This window comes from Pseudophryne corroboree, chromosome 6, assembly GCF_028390025.1.
Source record: "Pseudophryne corroboree isolate aPseCor3 chromosome 6, aPseCor3.hap2, whole genome shotgun sequence".
NCBI classification, from domain to species: domain Eukaryota; kingdom Metazoa; phylum Chordata; class Amphibia; order Anura; family Myobatrachidae; genus Pseudophryne; species Pseudophryne corroboree.
In genome coordinates this window covers 347,691,565-347,714,744 of record NC_086449.1, presented here as the reverse complement: position 1 = coordinate 347,714,744, position 23,180 = coordinate 347,691,565, and the positions used below count along the sequence as shown (strand labels likewise).

Sequence of the window (23,180 nt, the reverse complement as noted above, 5' to 3'; positions counted from 1 at the left end):
CTTTACAACTTTGCCGAGCTGCTACTTGGTCAGGGGCAAACACGTTTGCAAAATTCTATAAATTTGATACCCTGGCTGAGGAGGACCTGGAGTTCTCTCATTCGGTGTTGCAGAGTCATCCGCACTCTCCCGCCCGTTTGGGAGCTTTGGTATAATCCCCATGGTCCTTACGGAGTTCCCAGCATCCACTAGGACGTCAGAGAAAATAAGAATTTACTCACCGGTAATTCTATTTCTCGTAGTCCGTAGTGGATGCTGGGCGCCCATCCCAAGTGCGGTTTATCTGCAATACTTGTACATAGTTATTGTTAACTAAATCGGGTTATTGTTGAGCCATCTGTTGAGAGGCTCAGTTGTTTCATACTGTTAACTGGGTTTCATATCACGAGTTGTACGATGTGATTGGTGTGGCTGGTATGAGTCTTACCCGGGATTCAAAATCCTTTCTTATTGTGTACGCTCATCCGGGCACAGTATCCTAACTGAGGCTTGGAGGAGGGTCATAGTGGGAGGAGCCAGTGCACACCAGGTAGTCTGAAATCTTTCTAGAGTGCCCAGCCTCCTTCGGAGCCCGCTATTCCCCATGGTCCTTACGGAGTACCCAGCATCCACTACGGACTACGAGAAATAGAATTACCGGTGAGTAAATTCTTATTTTTTAGCAGCGTTCATCAATATTGAGTTGTCATGCAGCACAACCCGTCAATGTCAGGCTGAGCTGCATGATCGAAGAATGGTAGATGCTAGAATCAAGTGGGCTAAGGGACCTTTTCCATAAGGGGGAGGAGTTACGACACAAGGGGGAGCAGCTAGGCCAGCGGGACAGTTGCTCTACTATCCACGCCACCAACTATTACCTTTAGTAATCAGGTGGCAAGCGGAGCGAGCCACCGAGCCCGTCGCGTGGCGAGCGTACTTTTCGGGTACTCTGTTCGCCCGTAGCTCCTCCCCCTGGTGACGTGTCTCCTCCCCTAGATACTAGAGATGAGCGGGTTCGGTTCCTCGGAATCCGAACCCGCCCGAACTTCAGCTTTTTTTACACGGATCCGAGCGACTCGGATCTTCCCGCCTTGCTCGGTTAACCCGAGCGCGCCCGAACGTCATCATGACGCTGTCGGATTCTCGCGAGGCTCGGATTCTATCGCGAGACTCGGATTCTATATAAGGAGCCGCGCGTCGCCGCCATTTTCACACGTGCATTGAGATTGATAGGGAGAGGACGTGGCTGGCGTCCTCTCCATTTAGATTAGAAGAGAGAGAGTGAGATTGAGACAGAGACACTTGATTTACTGGAGCTTAGGAGTACTAGAGAGAGAGTGCAGAGTTTACTAGTGACTGACCACTGACCAGTGACCACCAGTGCAGTTTTATTTAATATAATCCGTTCTCTGCCTGAAAAAAACGATACACAGTGACTCAGTCACATACCATATCTGTGCTCAGCCCAGTGTGCTGCATCATCTATCTATGTATAATATCTGACTGTGCTCACACAGCTTAATTGTGGGGGAGACTGGGGAGCAGTTATAGGTTATAGCAGGAGCCAGGAGTACATATTATTAAAATTAAACAGTGCACACTTTTGCTGCAGGAGTGCCACTGCCAGTGTGACTGACCAGTGACCTGACCACACTGACCACCAGTATAGTATACTATATTGTGATTGCCTGAAAAAGTTAAACACTCGTCGTGTGACTTGTGTGGTGTTTTTTTATTCTATAAAAAACTCATTCTGCTGACAGACAGTGTCCAGCAGGTCCGTCATTATATAATATATACCTGTCCGGCTGCAGTAGTGATATATATATATTTTTTATATCATTATTTATCATCCAGTCGCAGCAGACACAGTACGGTAGTTCACGGCTGTAGCTACCTCTGTGTCGGCACTCGGCAGTCCATCCATAATTGTATACCACCTACCAGTGTTTTTTTCTTTCTTTCTTCTTTATACATACTACATCTCGTTATCATCCAGTCTATATTAGCAGCAGACACAGTACAGTACGGTAGTCCACGGCTGTAGCTACCTCTGTGTCGGCACTCGGCAGTCCATCCATAATTGTATACCACCTACCCGTGGTTTTTTTTTCTTCTTTATACATACTACATCTCATTATCATCCAGTCTATATTAGCAGCAGACACAGTACAGTACGGTAGTCCACAGCTGTAGCTACCTCTGTGTCGGCACTCGGCAGTCCATCCATAATTGTATACCACCTACCCGTGGGTTTTTTTTCTTTCTTCTTTATACATACTACATCTCATTATCAACCAGTCTATATTAGCAGCAGACACAGTACAGTACGGTAGTCCACGGCTGTAGCTACCTCTGTGTCGGCACTCGGCAGTCCGTCCATAATTGTATACCACCTACCCGTGTTTTTTTTTTCTTTCGTCTTTATACATACTACATCTCATTATCATCCAGTCTATATTAGCAGCAGACACAGTACAGTACGGTAGTCCACGGCTGTAGCTACCTCTGTGTCGGCACTCGGCAGTCCATCCATAATTGTATACCACCTACCCGTGGTTTTTTTTTTCTTCTTTATACATACTACATCTCATTATCATCCAGTCTATATTAGCAGCAGACACAGTACAGTACGGTAGTCCATGGCTGTAGCTACCTCTGTGTCGGCACTCGGCAGTCCATCCATAATTGTATACCACCTACCCGTGGTTTTTTTTTCTTTCTTCTTTATACATACTACATCTCATTATCATCCAGTCTATATTAGCAGCAGACACAGTACAGTACGGTAGTCCACGGCTGTAGCTACCTCTGTGTCGGCACTCGGCAGTCCATCCATAATTGTATACCACCTACCCGTGGTTTTTTTTTCTTTCTTCTTTATACATACTACATCTCATTATCATCCAGTCTATATTAGCAGCAGACACAGTACAGTACGGTAGTCCACGGCTGTAGCTACCTCTGTGTCGGCACTCGGCAGTCCGTCCATTATTGTATACCACCTACCCGTGGTTTTTTTTTCTTCTTTATACATACTACATCTCATTATCATCCAGTCTATATTAGCAGCAGACACAGTACAGTACGGTAGTCCACGGCTGTAGCTACCTCTGTGTCGGCACTCGGCAGTCCATCCATAATTGTATACCACCTACCCGTGGTTTTTTTTTCTTTCTTCTTTATACATACTACATCTCATTATCATCCAGTCTATATTAGCAGCAGACACAGTACAGTACGGTAGTCCACGGCTGTAGCTACCTCTGTGTCGGCACTCGGCAGTCCGTCCATAATTGTATACCACCTACCCGTGGTTTTTTTTCTTTCTTCTTTATACATACATACTACATCTCTTTATCAACCAGTCTATATTAGCAGCAGACACAGTACAGTACGGTAGTCCACGGCTGTAGCTACCTCTGTGTCGGCACTCGGCAGTCCATCCATAATTGTATACTAGTATCCATCCATCTCCATTGTTTACCTGAGGTGCCTTTTAGTTGTGCCTATTAAAATATGGAGAACAAAAATGTTGAGGTTCCAAAATTAGGGAAAGATCAAGATCCACTTCCACCTCGTGCTGAAGCTGCTGCCACTAGTCATGGCCGAGACGATGAAATGCCAGCAACATCGTCTGCCAAGGCCGATGCCCAATGTCATAGTACAGAGCATGTCAAATCCAAAACACCAAATATCAGTAAAAAAAGGACTCCAAAACCTAAAATAAAATTGTCGGAGGAGAAGCGTAAACTTGCCAATATGCCATTTACCACACGGAGTGGCATGGAACGGCTGAGGCCCTGGCCTATGTTCATGGCTAGTGGTTCAGCTTCACATGAGGATGGAAGCACTCAGCCTCTCGCTAGAAAAATGAAAAGACTCAAGCTGGAAAAAGCACAGCAAAGAACTGTGCGTTCTTCGAAATCCCAAATCCACAAGGAGAGTCCAATTGTGTCGGTTGCGATGCCTGACCTTCCCAACACTGGACGTGAAGAGCATGCGCCTTCCACCATTTGCACGCCCCCTGCAAGTGCTGGAAGGAGCACCCGCAGTCCAGTTCCTGATAGTCAGATTGAAGATGTCAGTGTTGAAGTACACCAGGATGAGGAGGATATGGGTGTTGCTGGCGCTGGGGAGGAAATTGACCAGGAGGATTCTGATGGTGAGGTGGTTTGTTTAAGTCAGGCACCCGGGGAGACACCTGTTGTCCGTGGGAGGAATATGGCCGTTGACATGCCTGGTGCAAATACCAAAAAAATCAGCTCTTCGGTGTGGAAGTATTTCACCAGAAATGCGGACAACATTTGTCAAGCCGTGTGTTCCCTTTGTCAAGCTGTAATAAGTAGGGGTAAGGACGTTAACCACCTCGGAACATCCTCCCTTATACGTCACCTGCAGCGCATTCATAATAAGTCAGTGACAAGTTCAAAAACTTTGGCCGACAGCGGAAGCAGTCCACTGACCAGTAAATCCCTTCCTCTTGTAACCAAGCTCACGCAAACCACCCCGCCAACTCCCTCAGTGTCAATTTCCTCCTTCCCCAGGAATGCCAATAGTCCTGCAGGCCATGTCACTGGCAATTCTGATGATTCCTCTCCTGCCTGGGATTCCTCCGATGCATCCTTGCGTGTAATGCCTACTGCTGCTGGCGCTGCTGTTGTTGCTGCTGGGAGTCGATGGTCATCCCAGAGGGGAAGTCGTAAGCCCACTTGTACTACTTCCAGTAAGCAATTGACTGTTCAACAGTCCTTTGCGAGGAAGATGAAATATCACAGCAGTCATCCTACTGCAAAGCGGATAACTGAGGCCTTGGCATCCTGGGTGGTGAGAAACGTGGTTCCGGTATCCATCATTACTGCAGAGCCAACTAGAGACTTGTTGGAGGTACTGTGTCCCCGGTACCAAATACCATCTAGGTTCCATTTCTCTAGGCAGGCGATACCGAAAATGTACACAGACCTCAGAAAAAGAGTCACCAGTGTCCTAAAAAATGCAGCTGTACCCAATGTCCACTTAACCACGGACATGTGGACAAGTGGAGCAGGGCAGGGTCAGGACTATATGACTGTGACAGCCCACTGGGTAGATGTATGGACTCCCGCCGCAAGAACAGCAGCGGCGGCACCAGTAGCAGCATCTCGCAAACGCCAACTCTTTCCTAGGCAGGCTACGCTTTGTATCACCGGTTTCCAGAATACGCACACAGCTGAAAACCTCTTACGGCAACTGAGGAAGATCATCGCGGAATGGCTTACCCCAATTGGACTCTCCTGTGGATTTGTGGCATCGGACAACGCCAGCAATATTGTGTGTGCATTAAATATGGGCAAATTCCAGCACGTCCCATGTTTTGCACATACCTTGAATTTGGTGGTGCAGAATTTTTTTAAAAACGTCAGGGGCGTGCAAGAGATGCTGTCGGTGGCCAGAAGAATTGCGGGACACTTTCGGCGTACAGGCACCACGTACAGAAGACTGGAGCACCACCAAAAACTACTGAACCTGCCCTGCCATCATCTGAAGCAAGAAGTGGTAACGAGGTGGAATTCAACCCTCTATATGCTTCAGAGGTTGGAGGAGCAGCAAAAGGCCATTCAAGCCTATACAATTGAGCACGATATAGGAGGTGGAATGCACCTGTCTCAAGCGCAGTGGAGAATGATTTCAACGTTGTGCAAGGTTCTGATGCCCTTTGAACTTGCCACACGTGAAGTCAGTTCAGACACTGCCAGCCTGAGTCAGGTCATTCCCCTCATCAGGCTTTTGCAGAAGAAGCTGGAGACATTGAAGGAGGAGCTAACACGGAGCGATTCCGCTAGGCATGTGGGACTTGTGGATGGAGCCCTTAATTCGCTTAACAAGGATTCACGGGTGGTCAATCTGTTGAAATCAGAGCACTACATTTTGGCCACCGTGCTCGATCCTAGATTTAAAGCCTACCTTGGATCTCTCTTTCCGGCAGACACAAGTCTGCTGGGGTTGAAAGACCTGCTGGTGAGAAAATTGTCAAGTCAAGCGGAACGCGACCTGTCAACATCTCCTCCTTCACATTCTCCCGCAACTGGGGGTGCGAGGAAAAGGCTCAGAATTCCGAGCCCACCCGCTGGCGGTGATGCAGGGCAGTCTGGAGCGACTGCTGATGCTGACATCTGGTCCGGACTGAAGGACCTGACAACGATTACGGACATGTCGTCTACTGTCACTGCATATGATTCTCTCAACATTGAAAGAATGGTGGAGGATTATATGAGTGACCGCATCCAAGTAGGCACGTCACACAGTCCGTACTTATACTGGCAGGAAAAAGAGGCAATTTGGAGGCCCTTGCACAAACTGGCTTTATTCTACCTAAGTTGCCCTCCCACAAGTGTGTACTCCGAAAGAGTGTTTAGTGCCGCCGCTCACCTTGTCAGCAATCGGCGTACGAGGTTACATCCAGAAAATGTGGAGAAGATGATGTTCATTAAAATGAATTATAATCAATTCCTCCGCGGAGACATTGACCAGCAGCAATTGCCTCCACAAAGTACACAGGGAGCTGAGATGGTGGATTCCAGTGGGGACGAATTGATAATCTGTGAGGAGGGGGATGTACACGGTGATATATCGGAGGATGATGATGAGGTGGACATCTTGCCTCTGTAGAGCCAGTTTGTGCAAGGAGAGATTAATTGCTTCTTTTTTGGGGGGGGTCCAAACCAACCCGTCATATCAGTCACAGTCGTGTGGCAGACCCTGTCACTGAAATGATGGGTTGGTTAAAGTGTGCATGTCCTGTTTTGTTTATACAACATAAGGGTGGGTGGGAGGGCCCAAGGACAATTCCATCTTGCACCTCTTTTTTCTTTTCTTTTTCTTTGCGTCATGTGCTGTTTGGGGAGGGTTTTTTGGAAGGGCCATCCTGCGTGACACTGCAGTGCCACTCCTAGATGGGCCCGGTGTTTGTGTCGGCCACTAGGGTCGCTTATCTTACTCACACAGTCAGCTACCTCATTGCGCCTCTTTTTTTCTTTGCGTCATGTGCTGTTTGGGGAGGGTTTTTTGGAAGGGCCATCCTGCGTGACACTGCAGTGCCACTCCTAGATGGGCCCGGTGTTTGTGTCGGCCACTAGGGTCGCTTATCTTACTCACACAGTCAGCTACCTCATTGCGCCTCTTTTTTTCTTTGCGTCATGTGCTGTTTGGGGAGGGTTTTTTGGAAGGGACATCCTGCGTGACACTGCAGTGCCACTCCTAGATGGGTCCGGTGTTTGTGTCGGCCACTAGGGTCGCTTATCTTACTCACACAGCTACCTCATTGCGCCTCTTTTTTTCTTTGCGTCATGTGCTGTTTGGGGAGGGTTTTTTGGAAGGGACATCCTGCGTGACACTGCAGTGCCACTCCTAGATGGGCCCGGTGTTTGTGTCGGCCACTAGGGTCGCTTATCTTACTCACACAGCGACCTCGGTGCAAATTTTAGGACTAAAAATAATATTGTGAGGTGTGAGGTATTCAGAATAGACTGAAAATGAGTGGAAATTATGGTTTTTGAGGTTAATAATACTTTGGGATCAAAATGACCCCCAAATTCTATGATTTAAGCTGTTTTTTAGGGTTTTTTGAAAAAAACACCCGAATCCAAAACACACCCGAATCCGACAAAAAAAATTCGGTGAGGTTTTGCCAAAACGCGGTCGAACCCAAAACACGGCCGCGGAACCGAACCCAAAACCAAAACACAAAACCCGAAAAATTTCCGGCGCTCATCTCAGGTCCCTTCTCCCACTCCGAAATAGAATCAACCGATCGAGAATGGCGGCGATGACGTTACTGAACGTTATCGTTGAATGATAACGTTCAGTACGTTTGGCCGAACTTCGTGCTTCAGTATTAGTAGATAATGACGAGAGAGCTAAAGCCGTGAGATGCAATGCCTAGCATGGCCACTGGGCGGCGCTTGTGCTCCGTGATTGCAGCAAGTAGGGCGAGGGGGAGAGCACCGCTGACAACAAGTAGCAGTGATATACCTGCAGGCTGCAGTGACAGACAGTATACAGGGGGAGGGAGCTGCAGACGGGCTGCAAGTTCTCTAAACTGTCTCCGGATCGTACTCTCTACTCCTGGAGGTAAGTTGCATTCTCAGAAGAGATCCGTATCGTGTTTACCTCGGGGTATTGTCATTATGTCCTTGCAAGGGGTAGCATAATTCCCAAATAGAGTAGGGGGCACACTGCAGGTTGGGAGAAGAAATTCCTGTCCTGGGTCGGGTTGTTCTGCCGCCCGGTATTTAATTGCGAGAGCTTGTCCTGTGCATTCCATAATGTTCTCTTACCCAATAGTAGACTTGTGCTCTTCTGTCATGTACTGCAGTGTCTGTGTACAGTATGTCCCGATGTAATAATCTCTCCACGACAGGTGAGAGGTGTATACTTCACTTCTGCTTCATAAATGATATGTACTCAGTGTCCAGCATGTACGTCATGTTCTGCGATATACAGTAGTTACTGTTCTGTAAATCTTAATTACTGTAACTGCTGCTCATATACATCTGTGCATATACTGTACCCACCCAGACCACTGCAGAATTTGCCTCTGAAATCCGTACTAGTCCTGTTTTGCAGTTCCACTGTTTACTTTTATATCAAATGGTTTAATAATGTATTGCTCTATAATATCTTCCAATATATCACATACTGTATAATAAAGTTCAGCCACTTATGGTTTGTTATACACATTTTCAGGGTTTGTTTTATATTCCAAACAATGCACAAGTAACCATAGCTGACTTTCAGAAATAAACTCTGTGGTGTTGAATCAATTATACAACATGTGGTACTTGTGGCCCCGAGTCAATGTGGTTGAATGCAGCACTTACGGTACAGACCAGATTTGTGATTATAGCCCGATATTGCGTGTAGAAAATTCCACGAGCCATGGGTGAGATCAGCTGGCGATAACACTGTTTCTATTCTACGCCACCCTTGCGTATAATTGAATTGACCCCAAAGCATATATTGCAGCTCCAAAGACATCCAATCAGTATAAGAAATGTTCTCACTTACAGTGTGGTGGTATTACAAGATTAGTATGTTTTGTCAGAGCTATGGGGTCTATGCATGAAGGAGTGAAAAGAGTGGAGTAGCGAGCCTGTACAATTGTATAGTATGCAAATTATAAATGTTGCTTCAATGCTGTTTGGTTGCCATGGGCAATTTCTCCACTGGCTCACTTCTCCACACTTTTCACTGCTTCAGGAATAGACTCCATAGATGTACAGTTTATCCACAGCGATATAGATCCAAAAGAGAAACAGTCATTTGTACATTTGCAGAACATTGCTTTGTTCCTCTTATATAACCAGTGACGAGGCCTGAAGAAGAAAGTACAGTAAAATAGTGAACAATCCCAAAACTGTATACATTTTGTTCCTTATGGAGGGTAATTACCAGTGGGAAAAATGGGTATTTACTGCCTGTTTCTCATACGTCCTAGAGGATGCTGGGGACTCCAAAAGGACCATGGGGTATAGACGGGATCCGCAGGAGACATGGACACTTTAAGACTTTTAAATGGGCGTGAACTGGCTCCTCCCTCTATGCCCCTCCTCCAGACCTCAGTTAGATTCTGTGCCCAGAGGAGACTGGTTGCACACTAGGTGAGCTCTACAGAGTTTCTCTAGAAAAAACTTTTGTTAGGTTTATTATTTTCAGGGAGCACTGCTGGCAACAGGCTCCCTGCTTCGAGGGACTGAGGGGAGAGAAGCAGACCTACTTCTGTGAGTTCAAAGGCTCTGCTTCTTAGGCTACTGGACACCATTAGCTCCAGAGGGTCTGAACAATGGTGTCATCTAGCTGTTCGTTCCCGGAGCCGCGCTGCCGTCCTCCTCACAGAGCCGGAAGATAGAAGCCGGGTGAGTATAGGAAGCAAGAAGACGTCAGATCTTCGTGAGGTACCGCGCAGCGGTCGCACTGCGCGCCATTGCTCCCACACACACACAAGGCACTACAAGGGTGCAGGGCGCAGGGGGGGCGCCCTGGGCAGCAAAATTTACCTCAGATACTAGACTGGCATAGCATATACACTGCATAGGCAGGGTATACAAACCCCCACCAGTATAAATAATAGCGGGACCGAAGCCTGCCATCAAGGGGGCAGGGCTTCTTCCCTCAGCTCTAACCAGCGCCATTTTCTCCACAGCTTGCTGCAGAGACGCTGCTCCCGGACCCTGCCCTGCTATATACAAGTAACAGGGTGCAAAATGAGGGGGGGGGGGTGCTAATTTGATATATATTTATATATAAAAGCACTTACAGGTCTGAGGTATTGTTAATATTTCAGACTGTGGCGGCGCTGGGTGTGAGCTGGCAAACTCCCTCTCTGTCTCTCCAAAGGACCTCATTGTGGGTCTGTCCCCTATAATTCAGTGTGTTTGAGGGTGTCAGTACGTGTGTGTCGACATGTCCAGTGGCGGATCCAGGGGGATTGCACTCGGGCCCGTGCCCCCCCTGTCATTTGTGCCACCCCCCCCCGCTTGTGTCACTGAGACACGCTGCCGCTCAGTCCGGCGGCAGCGTGTCTCAGCTGTCAGGAGGAGAGCGCGGCTATCTGGCGGCGTGTTGCGGACTTCAAACCAGCCGCCGGTTCATGAGCCAATCAGAGCGCGCGGACCGGCAGCCAATCAGGAGCCGCCGGTCTGCGAGCTCTGATTGGCTCACGAACTGGCGGCTAGTTTGAAGTCCTACACGCCGCCAGACATAGCCGCGCTCTCCTCCTGACACCCTCAGAGCCAGCCGGGCAGAGAAGCAGCAGCAGCGGTAAGCAGCTGCAGAACTGCTATGGGGGCATTTGTATACCTGCTGTGGGGGCATTTGTATACCTGGCACTGTGAGGGCAATTGTATACCTGGCACTGTGGGGGCAATTGTTTACCTGGCACTGTGAGAGCAATTGTTTACCTGGCACTGTGGGGGCATTTGTATACCTGACACTGTGGGGGCATTTTTGGATCTGGCACTGTAGGGGCATTTTTGGATCTGGCACTGTGGGGGCATTTGTGGATCTGGCACTGTGGGGGCATTTGTGGATCTGGCACTGTGGGGGCAATTGTGGATCTGGCACTGTGGGGGCAATTGTGGATTTGGCACTGCACTATTGGGGGCATATGTCTGTGTATCACGTCGCATTTTAATTGGCCACACTCACTATATGACTGCGGGCATTACTACAGGCAACATTACTACTGGGGGCAATACGGGCATTGCATAAGGGGCACCACTACTATGGGGTCTATATAAGGGGCACTACTAGTACAGTGGACATTGCATAATGAGCGCTACAACTGTGGGCATTGTATAAGAAGCGCCACCTCACATGCACCGAAGCCGCACGCAAATGTACTTCCCCTTCCATGGTGCCCCCCCTATCATTTTCTTCTGGATCCGCCCCTGGACATGTCTGAGGCGGAAGGCTCTTCGATGGAGGAAGCGGAGCAGAATGTGGTAATGACTCCGTCGGCACCGCTGACTGCTGATTGGGTAGACATGTGGAATGTTTTGAATGCAAGTGTGGCTTTATTGCATAAAAGGTTGGACAAATCTGAGTCTCAGAACCAAGCATGGGGACAATCCATGGATATTGCTGTATCACAGAACCCATCAGGGTCCCAGAAACGTCCCTTTACCCAGATAGCAGACACTGATACCGACACGGATTCTGACTCCAGTGTCGACTATGATGATGCGAGGTTACACCCAAGGGTGGCCAAGAGTATTCAGTACATGATTATAGCAATAAAAGATGTATTACATATCACAGAGGACCCCTCTGTCCCTGACACAAGGGTCTGTATGTTTAAGGAGAAGAAACGTGAGGTAACGTTTCCCCCATCTCATGAACTGAACGCTCTATTTGAAAAGGCTTGGGAAACTCCAAACAAGAGGCTGCAGGCTCCCAAGAGAATTATTATGGCGTATCCTTTCTCCTCACAGGACAGGTTACGGTGGAAATCATCACCCACGGTGGATAAAGCCTTGACGCGGTTATCCAAAAAAGTGGCCCTACCGTCCCCGGACACGGCGACCCCAAAGGATCCTGCGGAACGCAAGCAGGAAACCACTTTAAAATCAATTTATGCAACTATGGGAGCCCTGCTCAGACCGGCGGTGGCGTCGGCATGGGTGAGTAGCGCAATTGCAGGTTGGGCAGATAACTTGTCATCTGACATGGACACCCTCGACAGGGATACTGTTCTGTTAACTTTGGGTCACATCAAGGACGCAGCATTATACCTAAGGGAGGCTGCGAGAGATATTGGCCTCTTGGAATCAAGGGCCAATGCCATGGCAATTTCAGCTAGGAGGTCGCTGTGGACCCGTCAATGGACTGGTGATGCTGACTCCAAGAGACTTATGGAGGCTTTGCCTTACAAAGGTGAAGTTTTGTTCGGGGATGGCCTCACGGAACTGGTTTCCACAGCTACCGCGGGTAAGTCTTCTTTTTTGCCTTTTGTTCCCCCACAGCAAAAGAAAACGCCTCAATACCAGATGCAGTCCTTTCGGTCTCATAAATTCAGAAAGGGGCGTGGATCATCTTTCCTCGCCAGAGGAAGAGGGAAAAGAACACCAGCTACGGCTAGTTCCCAGGAGCAAAAGTCCTCTCCGGCTTCTGCCAAATCCACCGCATGATGCTGGGCCTCCCCTGCGGGAGTCCGCACCTGTAGGGGCACGTCTTCAGCCAGGTCTGGGTTCAGTTGGATCTGGATCCTTGGGTGCTAGGAATTGTGACCCAAGGGTACAAACTGGAGTTCGAAGGTGTGCCTCCACACCGATTTTTCAAATCGGCCTTGCCAGCTTCTCTCCCAGAGAGAACAATAGTTTCAGCGGCAATACAAAAGCTGTGTCAACAGCAAGTGATTATCATGGTTCCCCTGTTACAACAGGGAAAGGGTTTTTATTCGGTGCTATTCGTGGTCCCAAAGCCAGACAGCTCGGTCAGACCGATTCTGAACCTAAAATCCCTAAACCTGTATTTGAAGAGATTCAAATTCAAGATGGAATCTCTCCGAGCTGATCTCCAGTCTGGACAGGGGGGATTTTATGGTGTCACTAGACATAAAGGATGCATACCTTCATGTCCCCATATATCCTCATCAGGCGTACCTGAGGTTCGCTGTTCAGGATTGTCACTACCAATTTTAGACGTTGCCATTTGGTCTTTCCTCGGCCCCGAGGATTTTCACCAAGGTAATGGCGGAAATGATGATGCTCCTGCGCAAGCAAGCGGTCACAATTATCCCATACTTGGACGATCTCCTGATAAAGGCGAGATCACAGGAGCAGTTACTGAAAAGCGTTGCGCTCTCCCTGCAGGTGCTGCAACAGCATGGTTGGCTCCTAAATTTACAAAAGTCGCAGTTGATTCCGACAACTCGGCTATCGTTTTTGGGCATGATTCTGGACACTGACCTGCAGAGGATCTTTCTCCCGTTGGAAAAAGCTCAGGAAATCCAGAACATGGTCAAGGAACTTCTGAAACCGCCAAGAGTGTCGATTCATCACTGCACTCGAGTGCTGGGAAAAATGGTGGCGGCCTACGAGGCCATTCCGTTTGGCAGGTTCCATGCAAGAATATTTAAGTGGGACCTGCTGGACAAGTGGTCCTGGTCCCATCTGCAGATGTTCGGAAGATAAGCCTGTCCCCCAGGGCCAGGGTTTCTCTCCTGTGGTGGCTCCAAAGTTCTCACCTTCTAGAGGGTCGCATGTTCGGAATCCAAGATTGGATTCTGGTGACCACGGACGCAAGTCTCCGAGGTTGGGGAGCAGTCACACAGGGACAAAATTTCCAGGGAAAATGGTCAAGCCAGGAAGCTTGTCTGCACATAAACGTGCTGGAGTTAAGGGCCATCTACAACGGCCTGCGGCAGGCGCTGTTAACTGGTGTTCGTGAAATGCCATGTTGTACGGTGTGTTGTGGTGTGAGCTGGTATGTATCTATCCTTAGTTTAACAAAATCCTTTTCCTCGAAATGTCCGTCTCCTCTGGGCACAGTTCCTATTACTGAGGTCTGGAGGAGGGGCATAGAGGGAGGAGCCAGTTCACGCCCATTTAAAGTCTTAAAGTGCCCATGTCTCCTGCGGATCCCGTCTATACCCCATGGGTCTTTTGGAGTCCCCAGCATCCTCTACGGACTAAGAGAATAGGATTTACCGGTAGGTATTAAAATCCTATTTTTTACTATGCAGTAAATTACCCTGTATCACACGGAAACACGTAGGTTCTATGAAAAGCATCAGACCTATGTGTTTCCCCGGCAGCTTTTGAGATGTCTCATCAGGGACTTGGTTTCGCATGCCTGAGGCAGGCTGACCAAACCCCCGTTAAGTGCCGGCCGCACTACTTAGCTGCGGTAATTAACCACAGCAAATTGCATATCAATCTTAATGTTACAGTTTGGTAGTGCTGAATTCAACATAATATTTCTTCTGGAACTGTCAGTGTGCCCCCTTTCATGTTATTGCCTATGGCAGTAATAGGCAACCAGATTCACTTCTGAGGCCACATTGGGTTACCCTCTAACCTTCAAAAGGGGCGCAAATTACTTAAAATCTCACTAACAAATTAAATGAACTCATTTAGGGGTCTGACAATGCTAAATTCCTTTGTCGTATAAACAACCCTTTATGAAGCTAAGAACACTGTACGCTGTTTACTTAAGAAGTACCGTAATGGTACGCTATCTGCGTAGCGATCGCTCAGCCGTAGGCGAGACGCTCAAGCGTCACGTTCGCTCACGGCCCAGTGATCACAGGACACGTTATTGGTTATGTCTAGGGGAAAGATTCGCTGTAACGTAGCGTACGCTAGAGACCACGAGGAGGTCACCAGCGATGCAGACGCTCACAACACTATACCTTTATGTTAAACCTTATACCGATGAAACACACAGAATACCTTAATGTGAGTACAGGGTGTAAATGCAACCTTGTGTAACCTGACTAACTACAAAGCTGATTGAGCGTCACCGACGCTCAAGTGAACACTTAACACTATAGTAAATACACTGATACTGGTTTAGGTTTCCAAAGCCTATTAACTGTATTATATCTAATATACTTGTAAAAGGGGATAACAGTACATATGATACGCTACAATATAACAGAGACCTCCTAACCACAGAACTAAACAATAAATACAATAAGACAATACTACGCTGACCTAAATGAAATACAATACAATACTATAATACTATAAGGTATTTAAGAGAAAAGAGGAGAGAGAGAGATAGAGAGAGAGAGAGAGAGAGATTGGCTCGCAGAAAGACAATGATTATGGAGAGAACTTACGCACAAAGGGTATGATCGCCAGCGCCTCGATATCCAGCTCCCGATTATCAGCAGATAACCGTTGATGAGAGAGTGAGTTTGGATATGGTCGGCCTGCCTATTTATGCCCCACACACAATGCAATCTCCTAGTCCCTACAATCCCATTGTCCATTGGCCGAAGGAATTCGGCCCTGCATCATAACAAAAGGTCATAGGGTGATTCATACAGGTGGGCTGTGACGATTTCCAACAGCTCAGGTGGGTGGGAAACTGGGTTTCCCGCCGCATACCTGAGTATGTGTAAATCATAGAAATGGACATAAACTTCTTATGTCCATAACTATTCGCACGAGCGATTAATACGCTCCAAACCAACACCGGAATATTGCTAATTAAATACTCTTCCGATGGGTACCAAACACTGCAGTATGATTCCTGTTAGACCCTTCGTACGATGCAAAGAGGGATTCCTCAGCTCTGGGACATTGTACTTTAACCAAACTTACAGAAACTATCAAAGGGATCATGATCTATAAACTACATTAATTGTGAACATTTGTAACTAATGAGTCGCACGCTACGATCACATAAACTCTACCGTAAATGCGCATACTGCGCGTGCGAGTGCACGCTATTGCGGGTATGCGCTTCCACGGGAGAGCGTACGCATGCGCAGCACGGACCAGTGTGCGGTGCAAATATGGCAACGTGCATTGAGACATTTTTCTGACTTTGACAGTCCACCCTTTGGCAGTCAATAATAACTGCCACAAAACATTTAAGGAGAAAAATGTAAGTCAGGGGTTAATTGATTTCCATGGTTGGGTAGGGGAGGAGAGAGGAGAAGGTGTGAAGAGGGTATGACCTAGTGAGAAAGCAGAAGCATGTGTGTATGAGTCCATGTTTGGAGGGTCATGTATCATCGTGCCGTACGTGTGGTAAATCAAGCTTCGAGGTATTGCGAAGTATACATTTGAATTCCTTCTTATCCTGTGGTACAGGTCTGTGGATGGGCTGTCAAACTTTACCGAGCTCATTTCGGCTGTAGTTGTAACAAAATGGGGATGCACATTTTAGTTGATGATACATGAATGGGGGAGGTATGTGGTTGCTGATATCTGTGCCTGAATTCCCTATCGTCTATGTGTGTCATTACCTGAGGGTTGTAGAGATGAAGATAAAGAACATTTATGGAAAATGCAATGATATTCTATGTCAGGGAAATGTACATTCGTCGATTGAGGTCTTGATTGGTGTCGGTTGATTGGAGTCTTCTTCTTTGAGCTTTTGCTCATAAATCGTGAGTAAAGCAAACAACGTCCATGGATTTACAAAAAATGTTGGGCTAGCGTGATTTTAAAGTTCCTAGGGAAACTGGGGTACCCATGGCATTGTCCATCAAAATCTTGTATATCAGGTCGTCTGCTCTTCTTCTTTCCATCTTTCCGTTGTCGGCCCCTTGGCTCATCAAATCCTTCGTCTACGTGGGTCTTTGTACCTCGGAGGAAAACATAGAAATGGGTGAAAGACGGACCGTATACTCATTACATCATTACGTCATGGTTTCTAGCATTGGGTCATAAATCAAATCCAGGTTAATTACAGTTTCCTCACTCCTCAAGCTCATCACTTTCGTACTTTGTTTACACCTCATCAAAGCCTGCCCGCATCTAAATATCAATCCAAACGATATAACGACACCCAAAATACACAGTAGAAACTTTCCAACATCCATTATGACTCCTTGAGCCCAGTCTCCTAAACCGGAGAACCAATTTCGCGGGTTCAACCATGACACCCAACCAGTCAGCTCATTACCTACAGCAGCAAGGGTGAGATTGTGTTTTCGACGAAATTCCCACTTTAGTTGGAGAATATCGTCCATCTTTTGGTCTATGACCTCTACCGGATCCTCGGTGCTATTGGTGATATACGTGCAACACTTTATGCCGTACTGTGTTGCCAATGTAACACAATATCCGCCTGTTACTGCTGTAAGATAATTAAGAACCATCCTATGCTGAACTAGTTCTGTTTTGTAAGCTTGAAGTTCTCTTCCAGTGTATCTAAACGTGTCATCATACATTTCAGTGATATTATCTAACAAATTGGCGAGTGCGGAAATGTATCTATAATTCATCACTCCTCGAGCGGTACGAGTGAAATCTAACGCTACCAGAACCTGAATCCCGGTGGATTCATGGATAAGATCAGAGGCCGGATGCTCTAACCTTTCTGACAGTTGTCTTTTAACTCGGTGTTCGTAATGAGTGTGAGTATAAGGAGCTTGGGCACCACGGTGTATGTCCTTCATTTTGTCATGTGTTACAGTCATCACTTCAGGCAATACTTTTCCAACATAACACAATCCTTCAGAGTTTGGGGCAAGCCACTTGTACGCCTTTCTCCCGCATATGAAATATGCATCATCGGGGAGAACATATGGGACGGAGAAGGACATGACCATGTTACAAACCTTCCAGGTGAAATCTCCTGACCCTAATTCTTCCATCTGCCTAATGCACGTATCTGTTTGTACGATATGTGCACAGTATCCTGGTGATACCTCTCCAACTTTAGTAATCCTATTTCCTAAGGTATATCGATACCGGAAAGATTTTCCTCTACTGGCTATGTGGCGTACGAGCTCTGTATCTGTAGGCATTCTATCTGCTCTGTGTGAAAAGGTCATGGTAAGGTTGCTCCATGACACTTCCCAATTTCCCGGTTTTCTGGGATTGGAGATGTTAAAACATATGAGGGACCTATCCACATGGTATTGGTGGAGCTTCAAACTAGGAGGGCTGGAGATGTTAAACCTCCGGTCCACCGGTCTCCCACCACTTAGCTCAAGTACCTCCCCTAACGTTAAAGGAAATGGTACTAGCCCTGATTTGCTGTGACCCTGAGGTACTTGAGAGCATACCCAACAATCGGTCTTGTTTAATACGTTACCCACTAGAGAGTGATAGTCACTCAATGGATGCCGGTCTATATGGATATTAAAACTAGATTGGCATTTCTTTATGCATCCATCTTCAACCAGATTATCACAGAGCCTACAGATACAATTTTCTTCAGCTAACAATCCATCACAATTTCTTCTATCGGATCGTTTTCTGATACTCGCCTTTGCTTGTTGGTTTGGTTGATCTTGGAAAACTACGCCTCCATCATCATAATCGGAACCCATTCCAGAACCTCTTTCGACCTCTATGGTACTCTCGCCGGAACAGACTGCTCTGGTCAACATCATGGTTAACATCAAAATCCGGATCACAGTCTCTTGGGGCAAGTCCATCTTTGAGGAGGAAATAGAGAAGAATGAGGAGGGGGAAAAAGAAATTTTAAGGGAGAGGGGCTGGGAAGTGGAGAAAAACAATAAAAGGGAGAAGGGAGTCGACAACTGCTTTCGGTCTTCAAGGCTCAGGTGCCGCCTCAATCCTCCTGGAACAGACACTCCAGTGATACAACCTCTACCGTCTGTTCCTTATCACGGGACTTCTCTGGATCAGCAACCTTCTTGCAGTGGGATGAATGGACCCAAGTCTCTCTCTCAGCAACCTTCAATGCTGTGGTGCTAGTCAATAAGACCTGGTATGGTCCTTCCCATCTATCAATAAGACAACCTGAGCGTAGAAAATTTCGTATCATTACATAATCCCCAGGTTCAATGTCATGACAATTACTATCTGGTAAATCAGGAATCACCAACTTCAGATTATCATTTTGATTCCTCAACTGCTTACTCATATTAATCAAGTACTTTACAGTTACTTCATTGTTACATTTCAAATCATCCTGAGGGTTAATCATGACATGCGGTTGTCGACCAAACAAGATTTCAAAAGGGGACAGATTAAGAGGGGACCTGGGAGTGGTTCTGATGCTATACAAAACAATGGGTAAAGCTTCTGGCCACGTCAATCCTGTCTCTGCCATTACTTTACTCAATTTATTTTTAATAGTGCTGTTCACTCTTTCGACCTTCGCACTCGCCTGTGGACGGTACGGAGTGTGCAGCTTGCTATCAATTCCCATCAACTTACACATTCCTTGAAAGACATCACCTGTAAAATGGGTACCCCTATCACTTTCAATGATTCTAGGGATACCATATCTACATACAAATTCCTGCACAATTTTCTTAGCTGTAAACATAGCGGTATTTGTAGCTGCTGGAAAAGCTTCGACCCAATTTGAGAAAACATCTATACAGACAAGTACATACTTTAAATTTCTACATGGGGGCAATTGAATGAAGTCAATTTGTATTACTTGGAAAGGGCCGCCGGCAGGTGGGATATGGGATGGTTCTGTAGGTATTGCCTTTCCAATATTCTTTCTCAGACAGGTAAGGCATGACATTGCTCTTTTACTAGCATGAGAGGAGAATCCTGGGGCGCACCAGTATGCTCTTATCAATTTGCACATCCCCTCCTTGCCTAGATGAGTCAGCCCGTGAGCTGCTTCAGCCAGACACGGAAGGTATGCCCTGGGGGCCACTGGTTTACCATGTCCATCCGTCCAGAGCCCTGAGGACTCCTGGCCATATCCCTTTGCCTTCCAGACTGCTCTCTCCTGAGTGGAACACAAATTCTGCATTTCACACAACTTTCGTGTGTTGATGGTATTAAATACCATCAGTTGTGTGGTGTCTGTCCGTATGGGGGTAGCAGCTGCAAGCTTTGCAGCTTCGTCTGCTCGGCTGTTACCAAGGGATACTGGGTCTTGGCTATATGTATGTGCTTTACATTTGATAACAGCCACTCTGTCGGGTTCCTGTATCGCTGTTAGAAGCCTTTTTATATGAGCTGCATGCGCTATCGGTGTGCCAGCTGCCGTCATGAAATTTCTGAGCCGCCATAGGGCTCCGAAATCATGGACTACCCCGAACGCGTATCTGGAATCGGTGTAGATATTGGCTGACTTTCCCTTAGCCAATTCACATGCTCTGGTTAGGGCGACCAGTTCAGCAACCTGGGCTGAGTGAGGTGGGCCTAGTGGTTCCGCTTCTATGGTGTCTTGGTCATCTACGACTGCGTATCCAGTACACAAGTCTCCCGAGTCTGACTGTCTGTGACAACTACCGTCCGTGTAGAACGTGAGTTCTGCATCTTCTAGTGGATTGTCACTGATGTCAGGCCTTGCGGTAAAATTTTGGGTCAAATATTCCATACAATCATGTGTATCTTCCTTTGCATTAAATCCTCCTTCCCCATCACTCTCACCTCCCACCCTTTGTGCCTGTCCAGGCACACCTGGGAGAAATGTTGCAGGGTTTAATGCACTGCATCTCCTTATGGTGATGTTTACGGGGGCCATTAATGCCAATTCCCATCTTGTAAACCTTGCTGATGAGACGTGTCTGGTTTGGGCAGAATTCAATAAGGCAGATACCGCATGCGGTGTATGGATTGTGAGGTTGTGGCCTAGCACGACATCTTCGCTTTTTGTCACTAGCAATGCTATCGCTGCAACGCTACGCAAGCATGTGGGGAGGGACCGCGCTACCGTATCTAGCTGAGCGCTGTAGTATGCAACTGGCCTGCTGGCATCACCGTGTTTTTGTGTTAGTACACCTGCTGCGCACCCAGCACTTTCTGTTCCGTATAGTTCAAAGGGTTTCCCATAGTCTGGCATACCTAGTGCTGGTGCCTGCGTTAGGCACTGTTTGAGTCTCTCAAATGCTGTTTCGGATTCGTCTGTATGCGAAATCCGATCAGGTTTGTTTGAGGAGACCATTTCCTGCAAAGGTAGTGCCAATATGGAAAACCCTGGGATCCAATTACGGCAATACCCACACATTCCTAAAAACGTCCTGATCTGTTGCTGGGTTTGTGGCAGTGTCATGTCTCTAATGGCTTGGATTCTATCAGCGGTCAGGTGTCTCAGTCCTTGTGTTAGACAGTGTCCCAAGTATTTTACCTTAGCTTGGCATAATTGCAACTTGTCTTTGGAGACCTTGTGACCTGTGTCTGAAAGATGAAACAGGAGCTGTTTCGTATCCTTCAGGGAAGCTTCCAGTGAATCTGAACACAGCAGTAAATCATCCACATACTGTATCAATACTGATCCACTGTCTGGTTGGAAAGACTGTAAACAATCATGCAAAGCCTGAGAAAATATACTTGGACTATCTATGAAACCTTGGGGTAACCGAGTCCACGTGTATTGGACTCCTCTGTATGTGAATGCAAACAAATATTGGCTGTCAGGGTGCAGAGGTACCGAAAAGAAAGCGGAGCAGAGGTCAATAACAGTGAAAAATTTGGCAGTGGGAGGAATTTGCATTAGGATGACAGCTGGATTAGGCACTACGGGGAACTGACTCTCAACTATTTTGTTAATCCCCCTTAGATCCTGCACTAGCCTGTAACCCCTCCCCCCACTCTTTTTAACAGGGAAGATGGGACTATTTGCTGTGCTGGACGTTCTTACTAGAATGCCCTGTTGTAGCAAGCGCTCTATTACGGGAAAAACTCCTAACTCCACCTCTGGCTTCAGAGGATACTGTGGGATTTTTGGAGCTATCCTACCTTCTTTTACTTGTACTACTACTGGAGCTACGTTTGCCATTAATCCAGTGTCCTGTCCATCTTTTGTCCAAAGTGACTCTGGTATCTGAGATGTCATCTCTTCTACCTGGGATGGGTTCCTATTTGTCATAATGGTGTGTGACATTAATTTTGATGGGGAGTCTAACATGTCTCGTACTTCCTGAGCGTGATTCTCAGGGATGTCCAAGAATACACCTTCAGGAGTACAATAAATGACGCAACCCATTTTACATAGTAAGTCTCTTCCCAGGAGATTAGTTGGTGCAGATGCAGCCAGCAAAAAGGAATGCTTGGTATGCAAAGGCCCTATTGTAATCTCGGCTGGTTTGCTAACAGGGTAGTGCTGGACTACTCCTGTTACTCCCATGGCTGGAATTGTCCTACCAGTGGTTCTCATGCCCACTGTCGAATTTATCACTGACTTGGCCGCCCCTGTGTCTACAAGAAAGTTTAAAGTTTTACCGGCTACATTGATTGCAATCTCTGGTTCGCTTCCAAGACTGGCAATCAATTTAACTGGTTGCAGATTACAGGTATGGCCACACCCCTATTGGGTATGCTGACCTCCCTGAATCCCGCTGGCAGCAACTACTTGTGAGGGAGTTAGCTGGGAACTACCAGAGGCATGCCAGTCTCTGTTTGGGGGATATCTTTTTGTTTCCCCTGTATGTGGCTCAAAACTCCGCCTCTGTGGACCCTGCTCCCAATGTCGTGTGTTGTGTTGTTGTCTAGGGGGTTGAAAAGACCTTTGTACATTCTTTGTTCTACATTCTCGTGCAAAGTGTCCCGGTCTGTTACAAGAAAAACATGTTATTACACTTGCCTTACCCACAGGATTCGGTGGTACATACGCAGGCTGCCTTGTGGTCAGCGCCTGTATACTTACGGACATCAACTTATCACTTTGCGACTCCCTGTGCCTAGTGATATTTCTGTCGTGATCAATAGCAGCCTCTCTCAAGGTGGACACTGACAGACCTCGCCAACATGGCTGCGTGGTCTGTACCCTAGCTTTTAATGTTTCTTTCAAACCATCCATCAGTACAGATACTGCTACTTCTCGATGGTTTGGGTTGGTCTTAATGTCTTCTATACCAGTGTACTTTGCCATTTCTAATAGTGCCCGGTGAAAATATTCTGTTGCCGTTTCGGACTCCTTTTGCTTAATGGAAAATATTTTATTCCATTTAACAACGGCAGGGAAATACTCTTTTAGCTGTAAATTTATCCTTTTTACATTATCCTTGTTGTACACGTCTGTAAGCGGTACATCTTTATCCAATGCACAATCAGCTAAAAACTGAGTTGCATCAACATTGGAAGGTAAACAAGCTCTTA

General features: G+C 46.9%; 1 protein-coding gene across 2 annotated transcripts in view; it reads left to right on the top strand.

The window, feature by feature from the left end:
* The first annotated feature begins 7,979 nt into the window (after positions 1-7,979).
* Positions 7,980-23,180, top strand: part of DAPK2 (death associated protein kinase 2) — a 191,919-nt gene continuing 176,718 nt past the window's right edge. For both annotated transcript variants that reach the window (XM_063926550.1, XM_063926549.1), the window contains exon 1: positions 7,980-8,088. The gene's annotated coding sequence lies outside the window, so the exon portion shown is untranslated. The remainder of the gene's footprint in view (positions 8,089-23,180) is intronic.